General features: G+C 46.4%; 1 protein-coding gene and 1 long non-coding RNA gene across 2 annotated transcripts in view; both read left to right on the top strand.

Moving 5' to 3' along the window:
* Nucleotides 1-15,221, top strand: part of LOC137084890 (cadherin-1-like) — a 39,597-nt gene that overhangs the window by 10,240 nt on the left and 14,136 nt on the right. The window lies entirely within an intron of this gene.
* On the top strand, nt 3,647-4,271 carry LOC137085336 (uncharacterized). The gene is made up of 3 exons (XR_010906970.1): nt 3,647-3,712; nt 3,795-3,880; nt 4,039-4,271. It is a non-coding gene; the product is annotated as an uncharacterized lncRNA (long non-coding RNA).

The raw sequence follows: 15,221 nt of genomic DNA, 5'->3' as shown, positions 1-15,221 counted from the left end.
TCACAAAACATAAATACTACATAGACGGAAGCAGACCAAGCCGACTTCTTGCGCTTACTTTAAAAAAACATGAGCAACGTTTTAACATCCATGCAATCCAAAGTTCAAAGGGTCTCACCTCACATCCCACAGATATTAACAAAACATTCATGTCATTTTTTGAAAATTTATATACCTCAGAAAAACAACCCAGTACAGACCAGTTAAATAGTTTTTTTGACAAGTTGGATTTAAATATACTTTCAAAGGAGGAAGCGGACAGCCTTGACTCAGAAATTACTTTAGAAGAACTTTATAATGCAGTGTCTTGCTCAAATAAAAGAAAGTCTCCGGGAATCGATGGGCTTCCAGTAGATCTATACCTGGTGGTGTGGGATCTACTTGGCCACATTTGGTTACGTACCATAAATGAGGCCATATTCAAAGGCTATTTTCATAAAGATCTTAATACAGCTCTAATAACGGTTTTGCCTAAACCTGACAAAGATCTTTCTGACTGTTCTAACTATAGGCCCATTTCCTTGATTAATGACGATATTAAAATTTATGCCAAAGTTATTGCCAAACGTCTACAATCAGTAATACATAAATTAATTCATCCAGATCAATCAGGATTTATTACGGGACGTTTGGCTTCAGATAACATTCGAAGAGTGCTACATATCATTGCAGAAGCAGAGGAATTAGAAACACCCAGTGGCCTTCTATTTATTGACGCCGAAAAAGCCTTTGATCGGCTGGAATGGACCTACCTATGGTATACACTTAAAAAATTTAATTTTGGAGACCAGTTTATCAGAATGATACAAACTCTATACACTAACCCCATGGCCAGGGTATCTACTGGTGGACTCATCTCAGACACTTTCAAAATTAATAGAGGCACAAGACAGGGGTGCCCGCTTTCCCCCCTCATGTTCGACTTATCAATAGAGCCTCTGGCTCAGTTTGTTAGACAGTGTAAAATTTGTACCCCGATTAAGTTAGGCTCAACAACCCATTCTATTTCCCTGTATGCGGACGATACTTTATTATTTTTATCTGATATACAACGCTCTCTACCCATTGCCCTCCAAATTATAGAAGAATTCGGCATACTATCTGGGTTTAAAATGAATCACTCTAAAACTATTTTAATGCCCCTCAAATCGAATGGATTTAATTTCTATATTCCACATAACATTCAGGTATCAACACAGGTCAAATATTTAGGGATTGAGCTGAGACCCACTTTGCCCCTTATTTCAAAAGTTAATTACATGTCAATTTTTGGAAAAGTTGAGTCAGATATTTTAAGATGGACATGTTTGCCCTCTTCACCATCTGCCCGAATCTCAACTATAAAAATGAATATTCTTCCCCGCATTAACTTTATTAGCTCTATGCTTCCTCTCCCCCCACCAGTAAATTATTGGAAAAAGCTAGATTCTTTGTTGATAAGATATATTTGGAATGGGAAACGTCCCCGTATTAAATGGTCTACACTTCAAAGAAGTAAAATAAATGGTGGATTGGGCTGCCCTAATTTTAAATTGTATCATTGGTCCTTTATCCTGCTCTCAGTGGTGAAATGGTTTGATCCAGACTCACAGCCTTCATGGAAGCAAATAGAAAAAGAGCGCATTGCACCAATCTGTTTGCAAGATTTTTTATTTTCAGGCCTATCACACAGGAAATGCTCATTATATTACGGTCCTTTACTTTCCTACACTTTGCAAATATTTAAAAAGATAGAAGCCTGTTGTTCACCTAAAATCATATGGCACGCTCAGACTCCTATTTGGCACAATCGGAATTTACTTTCAGGTGGACAACCTTTTGTACAACCATCCTGGGCTAATAAAGGTATTCTAACATTAAATGATATAAATGGAGATGATTCAATCCTAGATTTTCAAAACTTAATTCAAAGATTTAACATTTCACCTAACACTCTATTTTTATATTTTAAATTACGTGCTGCATTAAAGGTTCATAAGGTTCCGTGGGGTGCAAACCTTCAAACACACCCAGTGGTGAAATGGATTGGCAATGTCCCAAATACAGGAATTGTTTCTTACTTTTATTTATGCTTATTAAATTCGAATGCAGGAAATATCCCTAAAGCTAGTGCCTGGCTATTGGATTTGAACATTTCTAACAAAACCATTGAATGGGACACTGTGTGGTATAATACTTTCCATGCATCCACAAACCCTAACCACCAGTTTATTCATTTTAAAGTTATTCACAGGGCATATTTAACCACACGCATAAGACATGCTATGGGTATATCTCCACACCCTTATTGTAATTTTTGTGGACCTGGATGCCTGGACACTCTGTTACACATGCTCTGGGACTGTCCTGATGTGCAAAAATTCTGGGATATGGTGCTTGATGTGTTGTACAAGGTGACTAAGATTCGTTTTCCCAAAGATCCAGTCATTCTACTGTTGAACGACAACTCTGAACTGCCTTTAAACGAGAAGGTACGGAAACTCTGGCTAGCTGCATTGACGGCAGCAAAGAAGTTAATTGTTCAACGATGGAAACCACCTCATGATCTTTCTTCTAAGCATTGGCTGCATTCTTTACTGGAGATATTATATCTGGAACTGTCATCCGCACGAGCTAACCAGGCCAAACCAATGGCCTTGTCTTGGTGGAAAGATTGGATATATAAAATTAAAGAACTGATGGTGACTTAATCTAAAGCAAAAAATTATTATTATTATTACTTTTTATTTTTATTTTATTTTTCTCCCTTCTTCTGTATGGGTGTGTATATTTGTACCTGAGTGCTACGGGTTGGGGGGTAGGGGTGGGAAGAATAAGTTCTCTTTCCTGTACTGCAAAATGTACTATATGCTTGTTCAAAAATAAAAAACACTAAATTACAAAAAAAAGGAAATTGAGTATTTGCTTCATGTCTGTGTAAGATTTGATGACTAACATATCCCTTAACTGTCTTCAGAGAGCAATCACAAAATGTGCACGAATACATCATCATCCATGTGGTTAAAGGTAACACACCTAATAAGATGAAATCCGTTGTCCTTGCATATGAGGGTTGTTAAATGATTGTGTAAGGCAAGCAACCTTCTAAAACAACAACAACAAAACTCTGAAACCTAGCACTTTGTAATGCTACTTGCATCAAACATTAAGAATAAGATTTAAAGCCGTATGTGATTAGCCATTGTAATTGTATTCACCTGTTGCCAATTAACGTTTAAACTATATTGGATGACATGTTAACAGATTTTTTTAAACACTTACCATTCACCACTCGACATCGAGGTCTGTGATTGTTTTGTAGTCACTGTTATTGCATTCATACAGCAGAATATGTTGTCTGAACGGTCACTTTTACACACAAAGCTACTTAACAAAGTCACTCTTGATTTTTGAAAACAAACTGAGGCCTGTAATTAATCCAGCAAACCCAACTCCGCTCCGTGTTTTAGCTTATTTGCCATGTCAATGAGCATGTTTCCCGACCAAAACAAAAACACAGGGATTTTTTCCGTGAGGCCTTTTTACGCTATTTTGGAGCCATGATGTGCCACCTGCAGAATTAGGCTGCTGCTTTGTCTCTTGGCTGATGCCGTTGGGCCGAGGGCAATGATTGAAATGGCGTGCGTGAAGACGGGACAAGAAAGGTCAAAAAATGTCTACCATAAAAGCAAAAGGGGAAATTTCCTGCGACATTGGGAGGTAATCATACTGGGTAAATATGCTGGCATGTAATATTAAACATAAAATTGTAACCAACAAGTGTTACTGTATTTACGTTGTTTTTGCTGTTGCAGTGCACCCTTGGCCTGGTCCTCAGTGGGTGAGGTCACATCACTAAACTGTCTGAAGAAGTAATGTGATGTGGACCATCATAAAATTTGTAAGTGCATTACATATTTAATGAACAAATATTTTTAGTAAAAAAAAAATTGTATGTAAGAAACGCAAGAACATCTAAAAAGAGTAACATGATCAGACATGATAATAAATATAGATGTGTGATGTATGACAAATAACATTTTCTCTCATTTTTTAAAGGCATCAACATGGAGATTGAATTGAAGACCATTGTTCTGTTTGAAGTGTAGCTTGTGGAAGATGCAATGTTGAAATTAATTTGTGTTGTCAATGTTGTATTTTAAGCATATAAGCAATGTTTAGATGATGGTACTGTAGCACTGTTTAAAGTTGTTAATATTATTGTTATTTACAATGGAAACTACTGTAACAGAAGAAAATAAAGAGGGACAAATAAAAAATATTTTCTCTAATGACTTTTTGTGTGACATATAACATACTTTTCATGAACTACATATAAAATTATCTGTAAGCCATAATCGAAATCAAAGTGCTGTACATGCCTTTCAAAATTATGGTTCATCACAGTTATTTTTTTTCAAATAATGGTCAACACTTGTTATTTTAAATAACGGTCAACACATGTTATTTCAATTTACAGTCAAACTCTGTTAAATAATGATTAAAACATGATTTCAGTTTACAGTCAAAACATGCTTTATGAAGTAATGGTATCAACATGTCATTTATATCTACATTCAAATCATGTTTAGTTAAACAACTGCTACACCATGTTTTTACATTTACAGTTAAAACATGTTTTATTAAATAAGGGTTTAAACATGTTACGTGAACTTACAGTCAAATAATGCCATTACATTTAATGGTGTATGTATGTATTTGCAATTATACAGACAAAATATGTTATTTCAGATTATGTTTTAAACATTTTATAGTACTGTATGGTCAATGTTCTTTTTTAATTTTGCTGTGTAAACATGTTACTTCAGTTCATGGGGTTTTACCGTTATTTTCATTAATGGAAAACGTTTGGCACCCTGTGCTGCCATGCATTTGCTCATTTTTTTCTGTGTTTTTTTTTTACAGTGTAGGTCAAGTTAGTCAAACTCGCCTCAGCTGGCTGTCAGCTGATCACGTCTACCTATAGGATACAAAGTCTATCAGCATACATAGGATCCTTCAGTACTGTCAGCATACATAAGATCCTTCAGTACTATCAGCATACATAAGATCCTTCAGTACTGTCAGCATACATAAGATCCTTCAGTACTATCAGCATACATAAGATCCTTCAGTACTGTCCGCATACATAAGATCCTTCAGTACTGTCAGCATACATAAGATCCTTCAGTACTGTCAGCATACATAAGATCCTTCAGTACTATCAGCATACATAAGATCCTTCAGTACTGTCCGCATACATAAGATCCTTCAGTACTGTCAGCATACATAAGATCCTTCAGTACTGTCAGCATACATAAGATCCTTCAGTACTGTCAGCATACATAAGATCCTTCAGTACTATCAGCATACATAAGATCCTTCAGTACTGTCCGCATACATAAGATCCTTCAGTACTGTCAGCATACATAAGATCCTTCAGTACTGTCAGCATACATAAGATCCTTCAGTACTGTCAGCATACATAAGATCCTTCAGTACTGTCAGCATACATAAGATCCTTCAGTACTGTCAGCATACATAAGATCCTTCAGTACTGTCAGCATACATAAGATCCTTCAGTACTGTCAGCATACATAAGATCCTTCAGTACTATCAGCATACATAAGATCCTTCAGTACTGTCAGCATACATAAGATCCTTCAGTACTGTCAGCATACATAAGATCCTTCAGTACTGTCAGCATACATAAGATCCTTCAGTACCATCAGCATACATAAGATCCTTCAGTACTATCAGCATACATAAGATCCTTCAGTACTATCAGCATACATAAGATCCTTCAGTACTGTCAGCATACATAAGATCCTTCAGTACTGTCAGCATACATAAGATCCTTCAGTACTGTCAGCATACATAAGATCCTTCAGTACTATCAGCATACATAAGATCCTTCAGTACTGTCAGCATACATAAGATCCTTCAGTACTGTCAGCATACATAAGATCCTTCAGTACTGTCAGCATACATAAGATCCTTCAGTACTATCAGCATACATAAGATCCTTCAGTACTATCAGCATACATAAGATCCTTCAGTACTATCAGCATACATAAGATCCTTCAGTACTGTCAGCATACATAAGATCCTTCAGTACTGTCAGCATACATAAGATCCTTCAGTACTGTCAGCATACATAAGATCCTTCAGTACTGTCAGCATACATAAGATCCTTCAGTACTGTCAGCATACATAAGATCCTTCAGTACTATCAGCATACATAAGATCCTTCAGTACTGTCAGCATACATAAGATCCTTCAGTACTGTCAGCATACATAAGATCCTTCAGTACTGTCAGCATACATAAGATCCTTCAGTACTGTCAGCATACATAAGATCCTTCAGTACTATCAGCATACATAAGATCCTTCAGTACTATCAGCATACATAAGATCCTTCAGTACTGTCAGCATACATAAGATCCTTCAGTACTGTCAGCATACATAAGATCCTTCAGTACTGTCAGCATACATAAGATCCTTCAGTACCATCAGCATACGTAACCTTCAGTACTGTCAGCATACATAAGATCCTTCAGTACTATCAGCATACATAAGATCCTTCAGTACTGTCAGCATACATAAGATCCTTCAGTACTGTCAGCATACATAAGATCCTTCAGTACTGTCAACATACATAAGATCCTTCAGTACTATCAGCATACATAAGATCCTTCAGTACTGTCAGCATACATAAGATCCTTCAGTACTATCAGCATACATAAGATCCTTCAGTACCATCAGCATACATAAGATCCTTCAGTACTATCAGCATACATAAGATCCTTCAGTACTATCAGCATACATAAGATCCTTCAGTACTATCAGCATACATAAGATCCTTCAGTACCATCAGCATACATAAGATCCTTCAGTACTGTCAGCATACATAAGATCCTTCAGTACTGTCAGCATACATAAGATCCTTCAGTACTGTCAGCATACATAAGATCCTTCAGTACTATCAGCATACATAAGATCCTTCAGTACTATCAGCATACATAAGATCCTTCAGTACTATCAGCATACATAAGATCCTTCAGTACTGCCAGCATACATAAGATCCTTCAGTACCATCAGCATACATAAGATCCTTCAGTACTGTCAGCATACATAAGATCCTTCAGTACTGTCAGCATACATAAGATCCTTCAGTACTATCAGCATACATAAGATCCTTCAGTACTATCAGCATACATAAGATCCTTCAGTACTATCAGCATACATAAGATCCTTCAGTACTATCAGCATACATAAGATCCTTCAGTACTATCAGCATACATAAGATCCTTCAGTACTATCAGCATACATAAGATCCTTCAGTACTATCAGCATACATAAGATCCTTCAGTACTATCAGCATACATAAGATCCTTCAGTACTATCAGCATACATAAGATCATTCAGTACTATCAGCATACATAAGATCCTTCAGTACTATCAGCATACATAAGATCATTCAGTACTATCAGCATACATAAGATCCTTCAGTACTATCAGCATACATAAGATCCTTCAGTACTGTCAGCAGCTATCGTGTTTCTCCAGAGCTCATTTACCCTCCTCCACCCCAGCTCCTCCTCTCCTTCAGTCAGGATTTGGTGTTCTAATTCCCATTGAATCAGACTAAAATTCCTGATTTATTTTGTACATTTAAAAATGAACACTAATGATATCCGCAATACATCATGTCGGTTCTGTTTACCTTATGGGGGGGTTATCTTTGCACAGAACGCAACCATACCGGCAATCTAAAATATATGCTAATATCAATCAATCAATCAATCAACTTTATTTGTATAGCGCTTTTACAATCACGATTGTGTCAAAGCAGCTTCACAGTGTCAAACAGGATAACATTGCAACAAAATTTGATTTGGCTGTACAGTCGTTCTGGAGTGAACAGTGATGTTCCTATTCCACGTCCTTATTTATACTCACACTATGGTCCAGAGCATGGAATGCTTGTCACATGCTTGTCCTGTCTTGTATAGCACATGTGGTGTTTTGTTATTTTGGGCATGTGCTCGTGTCATTGTCTGATCCCTCCCCTTGTTATCTCATTATTGGATTAATTTCCCCCACCTGTGTTCCTTCATTTTCCTGCTTGATTTGTCCCCTTTATAAGCTCCTTGTGTTTTTCAGTCTTCGTCGGATCATTGTCTTGTCTCACATCTCATGGTTCCTGGTATGGGTGGTTTCTAGTTGGGTTTTTGTTATTCTGTATCGGTTTCCCCCTTGTTTTGTGTTTGTTTTATTTTGTTAAATAAATCACTTCTTATTTCTGCATTTAAGTCCTCACTTCAGTTTTTCCATATTTTTTTTAACATAATTACATAAAATAATTTTGCCATAGTTGGCCAAACTTCCTGTCCACCATTTAGATTTTCTTTCAAAACCTACTTTTTTTTTAAATCCTCCTTGACTGTTTGTCTGATTTTCACCCAAAATGAATTGTATCCTCTTCAGACTGTGCTGACAAAAAAAATGATTTTTGTGTTGATAGAAGAAACGTTGTTTCCCTTTCAGTCGGTCACGTTCGACGTACGTCAGAACTGAACCGACGAATGGGATCTTACTTTAGAGACCAATCCTACTTCGAGCATCTAACAACGAGCCAATGAAATTTGGCATGCGATCACGCATTCCACGCTCCGCCCCGCAGCGCGGGTATAAATAGGAAGTGGAATGGTAGATCAGCGCTTTCTACTTCGGAGCCGAACAGTCTTCATTGCTGTTTCTACGAAGAGCTTTCTGACTACGAGTCTTCAATATCCTGTGAAAGAGTTTGCCAGTGCGGGTGATACGGCGCGTCAGCGAGAGACCGTCACTTCAGTGATAGAGTGTGCAAAGAGCTGTTGGTTCGCTGAGCGTTTCCTTACACACACACATTACAGTTGGTTCGCTGGGCGCTCACACATACACATCACTGAGAGCTCACGCAGGCTTGCACTATCGAACTGCGTGGAGCCGCGGTCATCTCCCTGAGTGCTTCAGCACTAAAAGAGCAACTTCCTTTTCACAAAAGAGCAACACGGTTTGACCCTGCGTCTTTTTCAAGATGTCATTCAAGCCGTGTGTTTCTGGATGCGGTCGATTTCTGTCTCCGCTTGACGGACACGTTCGTTGTCTCTCGTGTCTGGGCGGAGGTGGAACACCATCGTCCATCCCCCGATCTAGTGGTCCTCCAGCTGCAAAGCAGAGGGCTACTACTTTGGCTGATGACCTTGGTGGGGACCTGAGGGTGTCGGTCAGGGTAAACCCGACGGGTCTCACGGCTCCTCGGGCCCCTCCCCCCTCCACTGTACCGGTGGAGCTTCCGGAAGGGCGCGCTGACCTCCCACGCGGAGCGCCAGTCGTCTCTTTTGGGGCTCCGGCGGAGGACCAGATGTCGGTTGCTGCATCGGGGGATGAGCTAATGGGTTCCGAGGATGAAGACTCGGCTGCGTTGCCCCCTTCGGGTGTGACAGCGTTGCCCGAGTCTGACCCGGAACTTACGGCTATGCTTGCCCGGGCCGCCGCAAGTGTCGGGCTTGAGTGGAACCCTCCACCACGTCCCGAACCTTCGCGGCTGGATGATTGGTTTCTCGGGACGGGTCGCGCTGGTTCTCAGCGTCCCGCCCCGGTGCCTTTCTTCCCGGAAGTGCATCAGGAGCTCACGAAGTCCTGGGTAGCGCCGTATAGCGTACGCCAGCGATCGACTGACTCCTCCATCCTCACCACTCTCGATGGTGGTGCAGCTAAGGGTTACGAGGGGATCCCTCCAGTCGAGCGGTCGGTTGCGATGCACCTGTGTCCTAAGACCGCTGCGGACTGGAGGCACGCCCCGCGTCTCCCCTCCCGGGCGTGTAAGTTCTCGTCCGGCTTGACGGGCAAGGCTTACACAGCCTGCGGAGAAGCTGCATCAGCTTTGCATGCCATGGCGCTCCTGCAGGTCCACCAGGCCAAAGCGCTCATGGAACTGCACGAGGGTGGTTCCGACCAGGCAGTTATGCAGGAACTGCGAGCCGCGACGGACCTCGCCCTCCGGGCGACGAAAGTCACGGCCCGCTCCCTGGGTCGGGCGATGTCCACCTTGGTGGTCCAGGAACGCCACCTGTGGCTGAACCTGACAGACATGCGGGACTCGGACAAGGTTCGGTTTCTAAACGCCCCTGTCTGTCAGGCCGGCCTCTTCGGCGACGCCATCGAGGACTTTGCCCAGCAGTTCTCGGTGGCCAAGAAGCAGACGGAGGCCATCAAAAACATCCTGCCCCGGCGGCCCGCTGCTGCCTCCACCCAGCCGCCCGGGGCAGCCCCCCAGTCTGCTCGTCGCCGAGGGCGTCCTCCAGCGTCCGCCTCCGCCCCTGCCAAGCCCAAGCAGCAGCCTCCACCCGCGAAGCAGGGCGCCGGACGCAAGGGGGCCGCCCAACCCGTCCAAGGGCCCGCCAAACCTGCCGGCAAGCGTAAGGGGAAGCGGCCCTGAGACGGGCAGCCCAGGGAGAAGAGGAGCTGCTCTGAGGGAGATGATGTCCGCATCCCTCCCACCCCCCCGGAGGAGGACCGGGGGGGCAACACTGGTCACAACATCTCTGCCGCTGGCTCTCCGGAGTCCAGCGGTACCCACATTTTCACCAAAAGAGCAATTTCCTCTCTCTCTGGGCCCCAAGAGGGTCAGGTTGGCAGTGTGCGACGCCCACGGGCCTTGTCACTCCTTTCCTACCCTCCCGTCGCCAGGGGGCAGCTGTGTGGGCCTCGAGGACGCCCCCGGGCCTTCTCACCCACACACTGCCTCTCTTGTGAGCACTCAGTCAACACTCCGGGCCGCCCACGGGCCTTCCGGGTCGGGGCTGAGTGCTTCACTTCCCTGCCTCCGGGCAGTGGACAGCAGAGTGGGCTCCGAGGACGCCCCCGGGCCTTCTCACCCACTCTCTGTCCAAACCAGGAGTGCTCAGGCAACACTACGGGCCGCCTCCGGGCCTCCCGAGTCGGGCCAGAGTACTCCGCTTCGCTGCCCCACCCCGGGCACGTCTGTGGTGCCGTTGGTCCCGCTTGTACGGTCTCTGGGGGCCTGGCTAGGTCTCCCCAGGCCGTCTCGCTGGCTCATCCGTACCATCAGACTCGGCTACGCGATTCAGTTCGCACGCCGGCCACCCAAGTACAAGGGCATCCTCTTCACCTCCGTGCGAAGCAGCGATGCTCAAGTCTTGCGGTCAGAGATCGAGGTCCTACTGGCGAAGGACGCGATCGAGCCGGTTCCTCCAGCCGATATGAAGACGGGGTTTTACAGCCCCTACTTCATTGTGCCCAAGAAAGGGGGTGGGTTACGGCCAATCCTGGACCTGCGAGTTCTGAATCGGGCCCTGCACAAGCTCCCGTTCAGGATGTTGACGCAGAAACGCATTTTCCAATGCATCCGTCCCCAGGATTGGTTTGCAGCGATCGACCTGAAGGACGCGTACTTCCATGTGTCTATTCTCCCTCGACACAGACCGTTCCTACGCTTTGCGTTCGAGGGGAAAGCATATCAGTACAAGGTCCTGCCCTTCGGGCTGTCCCTGTCGCCCCGCGTCTTTACGAAGGTCGCGGAGGCAGCCATTGTTCCACTCAGAGAACGCGGCGTTCGGATTCTCAACTACCTCGACGATTGGCTGATCCTAGCCCAGTCGAAGGACCAGTTGTGCGAACACAGGGACCTGGTGCTCAGTCACCTCAGCCAGTTGGGCCTTCGGGTCAACCGAGAGAAGAGCAAACTCTGTCCCACACAGAGGATCTCTTATCTCGGTATGGAGCTGGACTCGGTCAACCGGACGGCGCGCCTCACCGAGGAGCGAGTCCAGTCGGTGTTGAACTGCTTGAATATGTTCAAGAGCAGGACAGCGGTCCCACTGAAATTCTTTCAGAGGCTCCTGGGGCATATGGCATCTGCAGCCGCGGTCACGCCGCTCGGATTGCTTCATATGAGACCGCTTCAACGCTGGCTCAATGGCCGAGTCCCGAGGTGGGCGTGGCAGAGCGGTCAGTACCGGGTCCCAGTGACTCCTTACTGCCGCCAAACCTTCAGCCCGTGGTCCAGCACTTCGTTTCTCCGGGCCGGGGTGCCCCTAGAACAAGTGTCCAGGCATGCTGTGCTATTCACGGATGCCTCCACCACGGGCTGGGGGGCCACGTACAACGGGCATGCAGTTGCTGGTCTGTGGACGGGGCCGCAATTGCATTGGCATATCAATTGCCTCGAGTTACTGGCAGTACATCTGGCACTCCGCCGCCTCAAGGGGCCGCTGCGTGGCAAGCATGTACTGGTCCGTACGGACAGCACCACGGCCGTTGCGTACATCAACCGTCAGGGTGGTCTACGCTCCCGTCGTCTGCTCCAACTCGCCCGCCACCTCCTCCTGTGGAGTCAGAAGCAGCTGAGGTCGCTTCGGGCCATTCATGTCCCTGGTGTGCTGAACCAGACAGCCGACGAGCTCTCTCGTCAGCCGACACCTCCGGGAGAGTGGCGACTCCACCCCCAGGCGGTCCAGCTGATATGGGACCAGTTCGGAGCCGCACAGGTCGACCTGTTTGCCTCTCCGGACTCGACCCATTGCCAGTGGTACTATTCCCTGACCGGGGGTACCCTCGGCACAGATGCACTGGCGCACAGCTGGCCCCGGGACCTACGCAAGTATGCGTTTCCCCCAGTGAGCCTTCTTGCACAGACTCTGTGCAAGGTCAGGGAGGACGAGGAGCAGGTCTTGTTAGTTGCGCCGTATTGGCCCAACCGGACCTGGTTCCCGGAACTCACACTCCTCGCGACAGCCCCTCCTTGGCCGATTCCCCTGAGGAAGGACCTTCTTTCTCAGGGACGGGGCACGCTATGGCACCCGCGTCCAGACCTCTGGAATCTTCATGTCTGGTCCCTGGACGGGACGCGGAGGTTCTAGATGGACTACCACAAGCTGTCGTAGATACCATCGCTTCAGCTAGAGCCCCCTCTACGAGGCGCCTCTATGCTCTGAAGTGGAACCTGTTCGTTGAGTGGTGCGCTTCCCGCCGGGAAGACCCCCGAAGGTGTTCGATCAGAGTCGTGCTTTCCTTCCTGCAAGATGGGTTGGAGAGAAGGCTGTCTCCCTCCACCCTCAAGGTATATGCTGCAGCAATAGCAGCGTACCATGATGTAGTAGAAGGTAAGTCCGTGGGGAAGCACGACCTAATCGTCAGGTTCCTCAGAGGTGCGAGGAGACTAAATCCTCCTCGTCCATCCTCGATACCCTCTTGGGACTTAGCTCTAGTGCTCAGAGCACTTCAGAGCCCTCCCTTCGAGCCTTTGGCGTCTTGTGAGCTTAAGATCTTGTCAATGAAGACAGTGCTCCTGACGGCTTTGGCCTCGATCAAGAGGGTAGGGGACCTGCATGCACTTTCGGTCAACGAATCGTGCCTAGAGTTCGGGCCAGGTAACTCTCACGTCGTCCTGAGACCCCGGCCCGGATATGTGCCCAAGGTTCCTACCACTCCCTTCCGGGATCAGGTGGTGAACCTGCAAGCGCTGCCTTCGGAGGAGGCAGACCCAGCCCTGGCTTTGCTGTGTCCGGTCCGCGCTCTTCGCGCTTACGTTGACCGGACCCAAAGCCTTCGGACCTCAGAGCAACTCTTCGTCTGTTACGGAGGCCAGCAGAAGGGAAAGGCTGTCTCCAAGCAGAGGTTAGCCCACTGGATAGTGGATGCTATAGTCTTGGCCTACCAGTCCCAAGACGTGCCTTGCCCGTTCGGTGTAAGAGCTCACTCCACTCGGAGTGTTGCTTCTTCCTGGGCGCTGGCGCAAGGCGCCTCGCTGACAGACATATGTAGAGCTGCGGGCTGGGCGACACCTAACACGTTTGCTAGATTCTATAGCTTACGTGTAGAGCCGGTATCTTCCCGCATCCTCGCCCCCAGTGGCCAGGAGCGCTAAGTGCCCGTTCTAAGTGTCGGCTTGCGAAACGCCACTCCCGCCCTCTGGGCCGGATACGTGCGTCTATTGTCTCCAGTTGTGTTCCCCGGGAAACCGGCTAACCCTGTCGAGCTCCTCCGTCACCCCTCCGGTGTCAGACGTTGCGGACCGTCTGACGCCAGGCCTGCACCCGTATGCTTGTGAAACGTGGCTGTAGGCTGGGTTCCATATGTAGCGGTTCCCTCACGGCAACCCCATATGTGTATTCTTCCACGGTATCAGCTACCCTTCGGGCTAGCCCCGTGTCTTTCCCTCGACAGAGCCCGCTCTGTCGTCTCTGGGCGTGTTCTTTCCCCCCTTCAATCAGGCTGGAACCACCCCAGAGACTGCCATATGTTGCACTACCCTGCCAGGTTAGTCCTTATGTGTATTCTGCCACCTCTCCTTCCCTGAAGGACGTGGCCCCGCAGCGTACCCTCTCTCTCAAGTACGAGGTAGGCACGCTTTCCCAGCGTTATCCAATAGTCATTCTGAGTGGGTCTTGCAGAAACAGCAGTGACTGTACTCCCTGCTTGGAGCCCTGACTTCCGTACCATACTAGACGGTGCAGTGCGCTCAAGCAGGACGCTGGAAGGGCCAGCATCCTGGCGTTTTCCATAGGGATCCCATTCGTCGGTTCAGTTCTGACGTACGTCGAACGTGACCGACTGAAAGGGAACGTCTCGGTTACGTATGTAACCCTCGTTCCCTGAAGGAGGGAACGGAGACGTACGTCCCGTCGCCAGATGCTGTGCTTCCGCTGGGAGTCCGGTCACCTTTCGGCTCCTCAGTAGGAAAAGCGCTGATCTACCATTCCACTTCCTATTTATACCCGCGCTGCGGGGCGGAGCGTGGAATGCGTGATCGCATGCCAAATTTCATTGGCTCGTTGTTAGATGCTCGAAGTAGGATTGGTCTCTAAAGTAAGATCCCATTCGTCGGTTCAGTTCTGACGTACGTCTCCGTTCCCTCCTTCAGGGAACGAGGGTTACATACGTAACCGAGACGTTTTTGTGTTTTTTTATGCCACAGCGACAGATTTGAGGAAATATGCCAAAAATGACTATGCTGAACTATGCTTTGGCAAAGTGTTGCAGTTGGTCTGATGCTCCCAGCCTTATTGGCATGGCTGGCCCCAATAATTGCTGCTTGCAGATGTTTTTGAATTTAGTTTAATTTTGAACTTGAACGACTTGAGAAAAGTATGTAAATGTGCAAACTGGCCTGTAATTACATAGAGTTAAGGCTGTTTTTATATTAAGTCAAGTCAACTTTACTTATATAGTGC

Source organism: Pseudorasbora parva, chromosome 1, assembly GCF_024679245.1.
Source record: "Pseudorasbora parva isolate DD20220531a chromosome 1, ASM2467924v1, whole genome shotgun sequence".
Classification (NCBI taxonomy): domain Eukaryota; kingdom Metazoa; phylum Chordata; class Actinopteri; order Cypriniformes; family Gobionidae; genus Pseudorasbora; species Pseudorasbora parva.
The sequence above is the reverse complement of the archived record's forward strand: the minus strand, read 5'-3'. Positions and strand labels throughout refer to the sequence as shown.